The following is a 16,637-nucleotide window of genomic DNA, read 5'->3' as shown; positions in this document are numbered from 1 at the left end:
ATAAAATATAGTGCATAAATGAGCAAGTATAGGATGAAGTAAGTTAGAACTCCCTTTGAATCAACCTTGGTGAACTTCAATAATTTAATCAAATCAAGACGAAAGTTAGGGCTGGTTGGGATCACATCAGAAATAGTTAGCAGTAAAAATCAACAATTTAATTTACTCACTACATATCCATTGCACTGGTTAAATAATTGAACTATGATGATATCTTTGAATCATTTTCTAACCTTTTTCATTTTTGATAATATACCATACTCATGATTAAATATGCATATGATTCATGTATCTTACACAGATGAAAATGACAAGTCCAGAATATACAAGATGTCACAACTTAAATCAAAAGCTTCAATGACTTTCTGGACTTGAACTGCACAAGATTGCATAGTTAAAATTTGACTGTGATACGGACGTTGTATTTACTATTTGTTATTTACATAAAAGATTCTTTTATTTTAAAACATCTACATTAGATTGATATTATTTGAATGAAATTAAAAATATTAGCAAGATGTAGAAGCCCCCAAGATGCATAAAACCAAACCACAAAAGTATTTCTAGAGGCAACAATGAGCTGATAATGGGTCGGTTCAACTCCATTTGACAAATGAATGATTGAGCATAGATACACGAAAATGGGGATGGAAACATACCATTCTCTGCCTCTTTTCTAGCAGTTGTTTCTAGGCATTTTCTCTGTCATATTCTCCATTCTCCAAATGGCGTTGGTCTAGTCTAAGCCTAGAATCCGTGGGTGGGAGCTTCTCCTTAATCCGTGATCAAATACCCATGATCAGACAATGCTACAGAAAAAAATTAGACATGCATATGAGGAACATAAAAATGCTTTTGAGAAAGTAGTGCAACACATCATCTCTACGTGCAATCCTGGTGTTAGCTCATTTAACGTTATTGCAAATGATGTCAATTTGTAGCGACTCAGGTTAGAAGGTGGCTTGGAACCCTTCCATTGTAAGGAAACATTTCATGGATTGTAGTCCTTCGGCTTGCCACTCCCATCACCATCGATATAATACACGGTGTCATCCCATTTTCCAATTAATGTTGCAACCTTTTTACCTGAGAGGTCTTCAACAAAACCGTGGACCTAACAAATGTAAGACATGATAAACAATTACTACAGAAAATAAAACTTTCTAGGAAAAAGACAAACTAATAAGGACGTTAAGCAATCAAGCATGAACAATCAATTCTCCAGATAGGGAGAACAATAACCGAATTGGGTTGGGTGGTGACTAACCTGTTTCAACATGAAAGGTAAGTCATCTATGCCATGGAACTTTAATACAAACATTTGCATATATGCTTCAAGATAAACAGAAGCAACAACTTGGAAAGGTAAGTACTGCAAAGGCAAAGAGAAATAGTATTGAGTCACATTTGTTTCCTAAGTTCTCAAAAATCAATTTTGCAGTGTTCATAATCACTGTTTAGGGAACCTCTAATTAATAATTGTTACAACCTGAAACATTCCCTAGAACTACGGAAGATAACGGTGCTTTCCTCTTTCTTTTCTTTTAAACAAATCCTTTTTCTTTTGTAGTTCAAAAGCACTTCAAGATTTGTCATTTACTTCTGAAGGCTGTGTTATTTCATTTGTCAGAAGGTATGCAAAAGTGAAGCAATGAGTTGCAACTCCTAATGGCTGAGAAGTCAAAAACCATAATTTAATAAAGACCAAAAAAAGAAGTTAGCCATTTTGTCTAAGTTCATTATAAAGGTTGCACCTTTGCAATATGAAATCAACTGTACTGAGATCTTGAAGAGTAACACTAACCTTCTCAGAGAAGAAACGAACTCCTTTGTCAGGATAGTCTACTTCATAAGTTTCTCCTACCAAAGGATGAAGGGCTTATAGTGTCGAACTTCAGAAGAAGCATATGCAGATACAGAAAATGCTGCAACATTAAGAATACGTTGGAGACTGTTCCCCTGAAATATAATAGAAAACCCATCAGCTGCAACGCCGGGAGTGTTAGCGATGTCATAGAGGGTCAATCGAGATACGCTATTATTTGCAGGGATTTAAATAGAGATATGCTATCAAATACCGATCGTTATACAACAATACAAGTGTCATTTGAAACTGTTATTTTACAATCTAAATACCTGTAATGACCACAATAACACTTAATATTGTCGTAATCGCGAAAAACACAACGTAACTAAAACCGCAACTACAATTGCAATTCAAATCCCTCGTTATACGTCAAACATTTGTTTGATTTCAATCCTTAAGATTGAATTTGAAACCAACTTGGTTCTGAGTTGACCCATTGGCAAGTGACTTATTAGCTTCTCCAAAATATTCATTTATAGCTTTTCTTTCTTTGAAAAGTATTATCATGAAAAAATTGTCAACTGCCAATTCTAATATTCTACCATGTGTCTCATTTCCTTCTTATTACGGCATTCTTTTTAAAAGAAAAATCGAGTTAGATGTAATCATAAGATGGTTTATTCGTTTATTTTTTTCCCCTCAGGATTTCACTTTAAATAATTCGGATCGATCCGTTTCACATACTTGGTATTAGTGAGTGAGTCTTTCAGTGAAAATTTTATGTATGTACAAAACCTCAAATTCGAAACCTATTTAAACAATTTCAAACTACTTACCACTCAAACCGACTTGTTTGTCGTTTGTCCCCTTTTCTTTTAGAGATGATAGGAATGAGGTAACGGTGATAAAGACGAAAAAAAATTATAGATGCGGCATAATCAAAGGGCTGAGGTGGCGTTTGGTTCGCTGGAATGTTTATGAAGGAATTGGAATCTGTGAAGGAATTGGAATCTACCATAAATTGGAATCCATTCCATATTCTGTTTGGTTCGCAAACATGTAAGATGAATTTGATTTCAGTAATATAAAATGACAGGATTGCCTTTATTGTTTTTTTGCTTAATTTTAGTTTGTTTTATAAATTACATGTAGCAATATATTATAAAAATTTAAAAAATATTAAATTTTAATTTTATTGATTGATTATTCATTTCAATAAATTATAAAAATCATGCTAATAAACATCATAAGTTAAAATCATCCCAATTAGGGATGACCATGGGTCGGGTTGGGTTTTTGGTCTACCCGACCCGAGAACAAGGGAATCTCCATCTGAGACCAGACCCGACCAAAATAAAGTTTCACCCGACCTGACCCGAATATATGAATTAGAAACCCGACCGACCCGAAATAATAAAAAAATTATTTTTATGCAATAAAAACAGTGACTTAATTGAAAAAAATATATATAGAGAGGGGTATTATTGTAATTATTCCTAAATATATAAGGTAAAATTATATATTTTTTGGGTCGGGTTGGGTCGGGTATTTTTCACCCTAAATCCGACCCCGACCCGAATATCACACTTAAAAAAACCGGAACTAACCCGTCCAAAATAAAGTTTCACTCAAACCAACCCGAATATACGAATTAGAAACCCTACCCGAAATAATAAAAAAATTATTTTTATTCAATAAAAATAATGACTTAATTGAAAAAAAATATATATAGAGGGGTATTATTGTAATTATTCCTAAATATATAATGTAAAATTATATATATTTTCTGGTCGGGTCGGGTCGGGCATTTTTCACCCTAAACCCGAACTCGACCCGACCCGAATATCGCACTTAAAAAAATCGACCCGACGCGACCAAAATAAAGTTTCACCCGACCCGACCCAACCCGAATATATGAATTAGAAACCCGACCCGACCCGAATATATAAATTAGAAACCCGACCCGAAACAATAAAAAAATATTTTTATTCAATATATGAATAAGTTACCAAAAGATTGATGAGAGTAGTATGGTCAAATTTCAATTCCCTCCAACAAGGAAATTAAATTCCATCGTAGAATGGATGGAATTCACTTTCCTTCATTTGATGAAAAGTTGAAGTCATGAGGGATTCCAATTCCCTTTTAAAACTTTAACCAAACATGGGAAAGTGATAGAATTGGATTCTAATTCCCCCTAATTCTAAGGGATTCATGCGAACCAAACGCCACCTGAGAATTTTTGTTCATTAAAATGCTACATAATTTAATTCTTTTACCTATAACTTGTATAGCCCTATTATTAATATAATTTGAAAAACGAATTTAGTATTTTTCAAAAAAAATATTTTATGAATCGATCAAGTGAATTCAGTTGTTAAAGGAAGTGTTGTTCTCTTTAGAAGTCTTAGAATCAAGCAATTGCGTCAGCGGGTGTGATATGTTGTCAATGACTAAGAAAGATCTTGAACAGATACTACCTTGTAATCACCTTAGATTAGGGGTGATTAATGAATTGAGCAGCTCGGGCTTGACTTGGTCAATGCTCGACTCAGGTGACACAACTCGAACTCGAACTAGAGACCTTAATTAGGGGTGTAAATGAACAGAGCGTTAGGTGAATTGTTCATGAACCGTTCGGTGGACTAAGGATTTTCGTTAAGCTAAATAAAAAAGTATAAACAAAATTTTTTATGTCCGTTTAATAAACGAACGAACATGAACAGAGGCATGTTCGGTTCATTTATGTTCACGAACAAGCTCGTTTATGAGCTTGTTCATTTATATGCATGAACAAACTCGTTTACTGGTTTTCCTTTTCCTTTTATTTTTTTATATTTTAAACATTGGTGAAGATAAAGACTAAATTGAACACATGATAAAAGTTGAAATTTAAAATTATGGATTTTAAGGAGTTTAATCACTAGTGATGTAATTTTATCATTTTTCTTTAGCTTTGTAAATGAAAGAGTAAAACTAAAAATTGAACGTATAAACAAACAACAAATGAATATTAAACGAAAACTAAATGAATACTAAACGAGCATATTCTTGAACACTAAATGAACACGTTCGTGAACACTAAATGAACACGTTCGTGAACATATAAATGAACATGTTCTCAAATATTAAACGAACATGTTTGCGAACAATAAAAAAATGAACACGAATATCTTAAAAAATAAATAAACAAACACGAACCAGACACGAACACGAATACCTTAAAAAAATAAACAAACAAACACGAACATAACATTGTTTGTTCAAGCTCGATTCATTTACACCACTAATCTTTATGAGTTGAGTCGAACAAGGTCCAACTCGACTCGATAAATTCATGAGCAGTTTGTTAATTTTTTTTATAATTTTTAATAGTCACCTTAAAAAATTATCTCATTAAAAATATAAATAATAATTACTAATTTGGTAATAGATAATATGAAAGATGATAAATAACTAATTAATAATTACTACTAATTTATAAATTTGCTAATGTACTAATTTACTAGTTTAGTGTATTTATGGATTGTTACTTTAGAGTTCAGATTTTGAAATTGCTTCACACATTCTTTTCATAATTTTTTTGGTTAAATTTGTTAATTTATGTTTATATTAAGCTTTTTATAGTATTAGTAGATTTTACTTATAGTTAAAAAACAATGTAAAAAATCTGGTGAGCTTAACCAGCAAAGATTCAAGCAACAAGTTTTTTTTATTAAGCACGAGTTGAACAAAATTTTAACGAGTAATGAGTCGAGTTGAGCAACAATCTTTTTAACGAGCACGCGTCGAGCACTGCCCAACTCACAATCAACTCGCCTGATAATCACCCTTATCTTACATTATTCAAAAATAATTATTTTAATACAACAATATATATATATATATATATATATATATATAAACCTTAAATCATAAATTCTAATTCCCTAATCTTTAAACTCAAGGTAAAGGAAAAAAATATCATGTAGAGTTTCAAAATTGAATTTTAAATTTTCCGATAGTAATTTTATTATTATTTGAACCTATAATTTTATAATTTTTAGACTGACATTATTTTATTATTTTAAATAAATAAAATATAATTTATGGTTTCCAGAGAGATTTTAGAATAAGTTTCAAAGGTGAGAGCTTATAGTTTTACTTTTATAAATTATATATATTACGTGAGATTGCATTATGTCATATTATTTTTATTTTAGATAATATTTGAATTTGAATTTATATATTTATTTAATTTTTTTAATATTTTTATCCAGACTCCAAATTAAAGACCATAACTTATCAAATCTCTGAATTTGTAAAATGTGTGAATTTACTAAGCTAATTTTCTGTTTCGAATAAAATTTAAAAATTAAAGTAAATATATAAATTCATTATTGAAAAAAACTAATGTGAATCTAAATATTTGAAATTATTATCTGTAAAAATAAATTAGATTCAAATAAAAAGAGGTACAAATAAAATTTATAAAATTTGATTTAATGTGTAATGTAATGTAATGTAATGCACAAATTTTAATTTTGGAATATTTATGCACATAAATTTTGAATTTTTTCAATTATACATATGATTTTTATTTTGATTCAATTATATATGTTTTAAGAAATAAATATATCTATTTATTTTTATGTTTGATTTATATAACTATTTGTATTTACTATATTTAATTGTAAAATGATGTTATATGATAATTTGTTTTAGTAATTTTCTGAAAATAGAATCAAATGAAATTTTAATTTGTATAGAATCAAATGAAATTTTAATTTGTATAGAATAAAATAAAATAAATTACATTTTAAATTTAACAAAAGTTCATGTGTAATTTTGAGATCTAATCATATAATAAGCAATTAAGTGTCAATATCTCACCCTCACAATATTTTTAGTAAAATTAAAATTATAATATTCAAAGTTAAATATTATTCGAATCAATAATATCTAACGAAAAATCAAACATTTACAAATGTTTATCAATTTTACCGGTAAGCCTAAACTATTTCTTCCTTGCGGGTCTTCATTGCTACTTCTTCAGGAGGTTCCCAGAGTTCATGCAATCCCTGGGGGAGTTACCAGGCATGTTTAGCTAGTTCATCTGTGACCCTGCTATCGTTCTTTTTAGTCTTCTTTATTTCCACCGGCCAATCTCGATTCAGGAATGCGTCTTTGCTCTGGAGAACAGTAAGGATGGCACTGCCTAGGTTTGATCAAATCAGTTTAATCATATCGTGACTGTCAGTTTCTATCTGGATTTGTCTAGTTCCCAGTTTTCACGCAGCCTCTAGTCCTTCATAGATGCCCCAAACCTCTGCTTTCAACGTCGTACACACTCCCAGTTTCCTTGTCAAATGAGTAGCTCCACGCGTAAGGGCAGTTCGTGGGGGTGCTTGCGACGGCCACGAAAAAGTGACACCAAAATTTCCAGAAATGAAGATCAGATGATTTTAAGCTACTTACGAAACTTGTTCCGCAGTGGGGAATGGCGGAGATAAAGTTTTACGAGCATCCAAAACTTTCCCAGCTTCAAACTCCCCCAACAAGGGGCGGCACTAGAAAATTTATTTTGAGTGTCAAATTTAAAGAAAAAATATTTTTGGGTGTCAAATTTAGAAATTGTATAAAGATTTTTTTTTAAAATGGATATAAAAATGAATAATGAATATAAATTTATGTTTAAAGGTATCAATATCATTTTAAGAATATATTAATTTTAATTTTAAATATTTATATATTAAATTAAAAAAAAAACAATTTTAACTTTAAAAAACTTTAACAACCTGACTCAGCCAATGACAGCGACGATGATGATGGAAACAAGACCACCGATCGACGCTGGTTGACGGGTTGGACTCAATGACACTAGCGATGAGGATCACGAACGGCCGGTCAGCTATGAATTAGAGCTGGCACCATCTTTGAAAGAAAAACAATTATTTTCTTGCATGGGAGAAAGAAAGTGAACAAAAGAACGGGATATGAAGGGGTCCTTTAACAGAAATGCTGGGCATTCTAAATACCACTCAAATCAATCTAAAATTAAAAGGGTTAATTTAATTCGAGGTACAGTTACATTCTATTGCACTATAGCACAAACGGTAAGGTAAGTTAATTAGCAACTTTTAGTTTGGGTTCAAACCTTCCCACGTCCAAATCTTTTATTTTGCAACAATGTGCAGTTCCAACATAAAATGCATAAATTATACTCAAGGTCCTTATTCTGATTAGAGTTCACTCTTTAAGCTCCAGGTTGTCCTTACATTCAACTTGGTCCTTATTATCCACAATTCTCTTTTAATATATTGGATGTCCCCGAAGGGACAATTTTCCTTTAATATAGAATTCAAATCAATAAATGGACATAAAATAGGTAAATTATACCCTAGGTCCTTACTCTGATTAGAGTTCACAGTTTAAGCTCCAGGTTGTTTCTTACATTCAACTTGGTCCTTATTATCCACAATTCTCCTCTTCTTTTTTTTTTTAGGTAATAAAGGAAGCTAAAAGATGAACTAGACATTTCTAGTTTTACAATTGGGAGGGCCATCAACGTCTCGATGCAGGAGATGTTAAATGTAGGTCGGAGCTGAAGTCAGATGAAGGATGTCGAAAACAGTTTGGGGAGCGCAGGGGAGTTCGCCTCTCTGTGAATCCAAGTAAAGTCAAGTTTCCATTGCCGTTGGTGAAACCGGGAGATGGCGCTAACAAGAGGGCGAGGATTGGAGGAAGCAACAGGGTCCTTGATGGCCGATATGGCTTGCAAACAATCGGGTTGAATTTGCACAAAATGGAATCCAAGTTGCCAGGCAAGACAAAGGCCAGCATGAATTGCCCAAAATTCAGTTTGGAGAGCAATCGAAATTCCGATCGCAGAGTGAATCCATAAATCCAATTGTCAGCACTGTCACGCAAACCGCCGATGGAGGCACTATTAGTGTTCGGACAGACAGAACCATCCGTGTTAAGAGCAACCCAATGTTGAGGAGGGGGATACCATCGAATTTCCATGGTGGTTCGAAGAGATGAAGTTTGTATATTGCCAAAAAAGCCTGCAACAATCATAATGGTTGGACCAGATTAAGCCACGGTGAGCAACATTAGAAGTGTCTTGGGGATTGCTAGCAAAGATATGGTCATTACGTGCTTTCCAAATGAACCAACATGTAGCAGCAAAGACAAGGTTCCAGCTGATGGCAGAAAGAGTGTAGGATTTAGAGGAGCTGATGTTTCGCAAGATCCAATCCTTGAGGTCCAGCGTGAAGAAATCTGAGAGGGTGAACCGAGGCAAAATAAGCTTCCAAACATTGCGAGCAAGACCGCAATCACGGAGCGTGTGGAGTATTGTTTCGTTATCAGCCCTACAAATCGGACATATGCTGGAATTCACAATGGATCGGCGGAAGCATTTGGCGTTTGTTAGAAGTTTCTCTTTGAAGGCTAGCCATATAAACATCCAAACTCTTTGAGGAACGGGGAGCTGCCACATCGTCTTCCTGACGTTAGATTGGGAATCCCATTTAGGCTCCATAATTGTTTTGTAAGCACTGCCAGTGGAAAATTGGTCCTGCCAACGCCATTTGCAAGTATCTGTATAATCCCCAAGAATAGGACACCTGATGCTAGCAATATAAGGCAAAACATGAGCAGGTAATAAGCTTGCAAGTAATGGAAAATTCCATGAACCCGAGGTGGTCGTAAGGTCTTCAAAATTCGGGTAAAGATGCGGGGATAAGGGATCGAGCACCAGGTCGCGTAAAGGACCTATCTGCGGGATCCAGTTATCGTCCCAAGGATTGATGACGGAGCCGTTACCAATGGACCAGACCATGTGCGATTGGAAATCTGCCCAAATATTTGAAAGAGATCTCCACAGGTTGGAGCAAGTGGGACGATGTATGGTATCGAGCAGAAGCTCAAGAGCTTTGTATTTCTGCCCGAGAACTTTATTCCATAGAGAATTAGTATTGGTGACGAGAGCAACTCTAATCTTCATGAGAAAGGTCATATTTTATTCATAAATATGACGAAGGCCAAGGCCACCCCGATCAGTGGTTTGACAAATTGATTCCCAATTAACGAGAGAGATCTTTGGAGCCGTAGGAGAAGAACCCCATATAAAGTTGCTGATGAGCTTTTCCATGGCATGACAAACTTTTTTTCAAAAGTAAAGCAGTTGACATAAAATAGACAGGGATGGCTTCTAACACAGACTTCGCAAGCGTGAGTCCACCTGCAAGTGAAAGCGTCTAAGCAGCCCAACCCGTCAAACGAGACTGCAACTTTTCCAAAATGAAATTGAAATCAGAAGATCTAACACGCTGGTGAATAACAGGGATGGCAAGGTATTTCTCGAGAATGTAAACTATGTTGAAACCCAGAAAGTCTCTGATAGAGTCACGCATTTCAGCATTTGTGTTCGGGGAAAAGTAGAGTTGAGTGTTCTGATTGCTTAATTTGAGACTCGAGTGAAGACCAAAATCCAAAAGAACAGAAATAATGGTGTTCGTATTGGCCATGTCAGCAAGGGCATACAGTGTAGACAATTGATTTCGTCCCCTATTATTATTTAATAATAATAATAATAATATTGATATTATTACTAATATTATTATTAATATTAACACTATTTTTAATTATTATTTTATAGACCCAAACCCCAAGCCCAATTACATTAGACCCAAATGATATGCATCCCACCCAAGTGAATCCCAAATTATTAGGGTTTGTCACCCTTAGCCTAGCGTCGCACGGAGTGAAGACCGTCATATCTGGACCCATCCAACGCGGTCCATATCAGGAGCTGATGAAGGTTTTACCCTTAGCTCCATCCGCCTGTCACGAGTACCGTCAGATCTGGACCCATCCAATGGTCCAGATCGAGTCCTAGATCCACCACCGTTTCACCCACTCCTCAGTCACCGACGCCTCCACCAACCCGAAGCCCTGCCACTTCAGAAACGCAGATCAACAAAAGCAATCCGAACACTAGCACAACACGCAAATCATAATCATTTCCATTTATAATCATTTCGTTTCAGAAGAGAAAAAGAAAAAGAAAAACTATAATGAGCAAATCTATAAAAAAGGTGTAGACACCCGTTTTTTGTCCAGGTTCTCATTATTATTATTATTTTTATTAACAATTTAATTACATTTTTCGTACGCCCAATATATTAAAAAACCCGAAGCCCACCAGAAACCGGTCCATTACAAAGACCCTAACAGCATATCCAATCCAGAACCCAATGGAGATCCAGTTCACCCAACCCGGCCCAGGATCCGACCCGGTTCGGACCCAGCACCATGCCCAACAGTCGACCTGACCCGTTTCAACTAGGGTTTCGAAACCCTAGCTCATCTCAATAGTCAGCTACCGCCAGTGAAGATTAGCCACCAACCAGCGCGTGCACCCCACTGTTCGGCTCCTTGCTTGTGTGTGATGTTGTCGCCGAACATCCTTCCACTGTCGTCGTCCACAGTAACCAGAAGATCACTAAAAATCATCATCTATAGTGAGCCAACATCAACCAAAGTCAAAAAGCCAATACTTAAATCTATAAATTTCAGGATTTAACCTACCCAATCAGAGAACCCATGCCCTATCTCATCATATCTACCTAAGGCAGCCATAAAATCGGGGGCAATCACCAGTTACAAAAGGGGCCAGAAAAACAAAATAAGAGGCAGAGAACATTCAAGAAAGAAAATATCAGAGAAAAAGTAAGAAAAAAGGAGAAAAAGAGAGGAAAAAACTACAAAGAAGCATTCAAAAAAGGGAAAGAAGTGAGAGTTCACTTTCGTGTCTCTACCAACGGTTTCTCAGGTGACCAAACAATTTATCTGAATGGTCAGTTGAAGAAGAAGGATGAGAAGAGCAATATACCTGGGAACCAAGTTGATCTAACGGTCCAACAACAAGATTGAAGGCAAGAAAGTTGAATCGTCTCGGCCTCGATTCGTCGACATAGGGGTATTTTCTTCAAAATCAAAGCCCGGATCCTTACCGAGGAGGTGGATATGCGTTGATTGGTGGTCATCTCTTCCCCTTTGTCACCGACGGGTGACGGCGGTCGTGGGTGGCTTTCGCGGCAGACTCAAAGATCGGTGAGGTTTCGAGGAGAGGATTTCCATAAACCTCTCCCATCCTCTCTCCCTCTCTGTGATAAAGAAAAATAAAATGAAAAAGTGAGAAAAAATTAAATGAGAAAGGTCTTATATAGGCCGAATGAAACGACGTCGTTGCAAAGGGGGACGATTCGTATAATTTTGCGCATGGGAAAACTCCAATGTTGAGCCTCACAGGTTTTGTAAATCTTCATTTTAGTTATTAAATAAAATGGTTAATTAATGTGCGTGGTCCTTAAATTATGATAGGTTTATGTTTTAGTCCCTTGTTTCCTATATTGTTGAAAGTTGGTCTATTTATGTTTTCAGTACCTCGTATTTTCGTTTATATGCAGCTCGGTCTAAAAAAATTGGATTATTGTTTGATTAGCTCTCTGTATTTCTGTACCCATGCATTTTGATTTCTGTATTGTTTGTTTATTATATATATCGATCCTTAGCTTAGCATATGCACATTTTGTAAATATTATTACGCATGTAATGTCATATTAAATATTTATATGTATATGTTTACGTGTGTATATATATACATATTTGTACATATGTGTAGCATTACTTGTATATTATGAATTTGTATGTTCTAGATAGAATAAATGTTGTTAGCCATATTTTCACTAGATTTCTTATATATATATATATATATATATATTATAATATGTGTATGCATAAATTATCTCATATATATATATATATATATATTATTCATATTTAATTTTATTCTTATTTTATATTCCTTTATTTATTGATACTTTGCTCAAATATATTTTCAAGAACACTCGTCGTAGAATGAGCGTGAAAAGCACTGCTTGATCGAAATAGTGTGATTCGATACGACATTTGAACGATAGGTGAACTTGAAAGTGATCAAATATTTTAATTCATTCTTTTATTTTAGTTTAATGCAATGTTTGTTTCTAAAACGATATGTCATGTTGTTTATGAAATTACCAATAATTTTCTTTGATTTGTATCTTTGGAAACAATGAGGAGGGAATATTCTTTTACAGAAAAGAAATAGGCGATAGAGCTTTCCCGATGGAGGATTACTAATCTTGAGATTTCTTTTCAAATTAAAGGATTTTCCCTAATAAGTAATTCAAAGCAAATTCAATTAAACTTTAATAAATAGATCATATTCTAACTTTTTATTTGATTTATAATTTCCACCATTTGTGGCAATATATAAGCGAATAAGTACTAATTTTGGGTGTTGTGGGGTGCTAATCTTTCCCCACACGTAATCGGCCCCCGGACCCATTAAATCAGATTTTTGGTAAACGCAGACCAATTTGAATTAAAAATGATTTTTCCTTAAAATTGTTTTAAAAGACGTTTTTAGGTATTCGACCTACCTAGTTTAAAGGTCGATGGTGACTCCCATTCAATTTAATTCAAAATCGCCAATTTTTCAAAATAAAGTCATAATTGTTTTTAAATAATATTTAATTATTTTTAGGGAAAAAAATGGTTATGACAGCTTGGCGACTCCGCTGGGGACTTTGTTTTAGAGCTTTAGGATATAAGTCACTTACACATTGTCGTTGTGGTGGAAATTATGAGTTCAAGTCTATAGTTAGCTTATTATCCATTTATTGATTTTTTTAATTCCTGTGTGTTTATCGTACTAACGTTTTAATTCATTATTTTCAGCTTTGTCAAGGTTTTTATCAATATTTTTTTTCCGTTTTGAGTCAAAGGTTTGTACGTTCCTCCTCATACACATCACATGCATTTGCATGACATAAGCTCTAGAACCGAGCTTCGTTCCAAGTAAGTGGGGGTGAATGCTTTACTCTCGTAAGAATTTATTCTTCGTATGAGTTTTATCAAATAACCTCTGGGGTACACATACCTTATATATTCGTAGGGATTTATTCCTCGTATGGGTATAAGGAAGTGAATCCCCTTGAATTGAACTCATTCCATTTGAAACCTGTAATGGGTGAGGATCGAGGGTTGGGCAGCCCAATGGGGCACCAACGTCAAGGACAATTCTAGTACCTTTTCATGTTAGAGCCAAAATATGCATATAGTGAACCGTAGAACGGTCACCCTAGGTATAGTCATACCAAACCTCAGTCCATCAGTAGGTACCCAAAATAAATGTACACAAAGGAGGAGCGTTTCTAAACCTTTCATTTTTCTTTAAATTTTGTTGAATAAAAGCATGCGAACTAGATACCATGCGGTTAGGATCAATTTCGCGAAAATAAATCATTTTGGGTAGAAAGCATGTCTGGGTCGGATTGTTGTTTAATAAAAGCATGCTTGGGTATATATCATGATTGGGTAGGTGTTATATTTATCTTTAAATTGCATCTTTTAATTTTATTGATTGTCATGTCCATACTAACTTATTTCTTTTCTTTTGTTTGTGTCATTTTTCACATTTTTTGCATTGCATTTCATCAACATGACATAATACGAGAGTGTTGATATGCAAGGGGATATTCAAGAGAAAATTTTCATAAGAAGAGATAAAAGTTTTCAATCAAGAAGTCACGTACACAAACATGCATCGAAGGCTAAAAAAGTTCAGAGAATCCAAGAATGAGACTTGCTCAAAGAGCGTGCAGCATTCGAGACTGGAATGATGATCCAATGATCCAAGGAGTAATCCAGCAGTAGAGTCTTATCTACGATCATTTCATCGCTAGTCATCAAGGAGCGACACACTGACTTCATCACCACCGGGGCATTAATCGAGCTAGGTCACAGAGCATTTGAGGGGCATAATTTTCAAGGATGAAGATCCGAGATGAAACATCGACCCATTTTAGACTCAACATCTAAGTGAAAGCATGTCTGTAAAATGGACTATCTTGTAATGTGAAGGCTTTTATCTCTGGTGAAAATTGTTCTACGATGTTCATTGTTGGGATCAATCCTTTTGCATATGCATTTGCATCTTTGCATATGCATTTAATTCTTAAGCATTTTCACATGCATCGTTCATGAAAACATGGAATTAATTCATGGAGGATTCGATGAAGTGGTCATAATAATGTGACACCACATTGAAGATAGAAGCAAGATTTGAACAATTAAAGGAATAAGCTGAAATCAGTACGGTGGGAGCCTATTCATCTGGTTATAGGGCTGAGCCTTCCAGGATGATCCGAGAAAAGAGTCAATTTGATCTAATTCCAATGACCTATAAGGAACTACATCCAACATTGGTTGAAAAAATCCTTGTGAATCCCATTCAGTCCAGGCCAAAAGAGTCCCTATATCTTGAGGTCTATGATGTTAATGCCGCATTCAACTATCACACAAGAAGCTCAGATCATTCTAATGAGAACTGTGGGACATTGAAGCAAGGTCCAAGAACCTGATTGATTCAGGGGCATAGACATTCGAAGAATGATGGGGCATTCTAATGCTAATCAAGAAGAGATCTTTACATCTATCAGGAAGCTTTTTTGCTGTTGCATTGAGAGCATTATTTTGTTTAAACTCATTTTTGTTATTTCTTTAATATTTGCTTAAATATTTTTTAAATATTTTAATGATTGAACTTATGCCACCTTCTAAGGTTGAATAATTGAACGAATTTTAATCTTGTAGTTCTTCGAATATCGATTGAATTACATATTCTTTTAATTATTCAAGAATTATAAATTTTTGACATATGGAAAGATTATACATTTCTTATACCATCCATTATCAAAAATAAAATTTCCCAATTCTTTACCCAGAATGATTTGTGGTCACTACCAAAAGACTAAATTTCGACATTACCTTTCTCTGAGAATTTGAAACATTGCCTTTATCTTATTTAAGACACAAAAAGGCATATGCTTACCTTTTGTTGAACCAATAAAGGCACACCATCGTCTTATTGGATGCAAAACTGACATTTTTATACCAATAAAACTTGAAGGCATTGAATACAATATGTTCACTTGAACGTGAACCTTCTTACAAGAAGACACAATGTGGGACATCTCGCATCAATTTTCTGGAGAGGAGCCTGAACAATTGAGACGTGCTAGAAGCAAGAAAAAGAGAGGATTAATTTAAAATAATTCTATCATGCATTGATTACTTTATTTTCATGTTAATAAAATTAATCCTGAATATCTATCCCTCTGGGGATACCTCTTTTGCAATGACTTCTGTGTATGAAATGATGAACGACTTTTTTTTCATTATCACTTCCCAAAAGGAGAAAATATATATCCCTTGTGTTTCCATTTGAACCTAAATTATATTTTCTTCTGATTCAACCCTAACCAAGGATCACCCTCCACACTGGGAATAAGGCGAAGAAAATATGCTCGTATGAGTGAAGACCATCAATCCAGATAAGATACTAAAAGGTGAACCAAATGAAAAGTGAAAAGATCAAACCAAAAAAAGAGAAAAAACAAAGAAGAAAAAAGCAAAGAAAAAAGAAGCAAAGAAAAAAAAAACAAAGAAAAAACCAAAGAAAAAAATAAAGAAAGAAGACAAGAAGCACATGCAAATTGTCCCTCGAGTCAAATGACGATTCGAGCTTCAAACCATAAGATTGATCAAGTACAACTGGTTCAAAGATCCAATTCACCAGAAGATCATAAAACATCGAGAGAAAATAAAAGACACATACGAGTAGATTCAAATCGAGCAAGACAAGATTTAAGGCATCAGAATGAATTGATCATTGGTTCAATTACCCCCAAACACTTATTTGGACCTATTTATCCTTTTATTTTATAACCATGAA

General features: G+C 34.4%; 1 long non-coding RNA gene across 1 annotated transcript; it reads right to left on the bottom strand.

Annotated features, from left to right (window-relative positions):
• Positions 1-717: 717 nt before the first annotated feature.
• On the bottom strand, positions 718-1,144 carry LOC120189909. The gene is made up of 2 exons (XR_005522578.1): positions 887-1,144; positions 718-773 (listed from the first exon to the last, which is right to left on the bottom strand). It is a non-coding gene; the product is annotated as an uncharacterized LOC120189909 (long non-coding RNA).
• Positions 1,145-16,637: the final 15,493 nt, after the last annotated feature.

This window comes from Hibiscus syriacus, unplaced genomic scaffold (genome assembly GCF_006381635.1).
Source record: "Hibiscus syriacus cultivar Baekdansim isolate YM2019G1 unplaced genomic scaffold, ASM638163v2 tig00116961_pilon, whole genome shotgun sequence".
In the NCBI taxonomy this organism is placed as follows: Eukaryota; Viridiplantae; Streptophyta; class Magnoliopsida; order Malvales; family Malvaceae; genus Hibiscus; species Hibiscus syriacus.
This window is presented reverse-complemented; position numbering and strand designations above follow the sequence as displayed.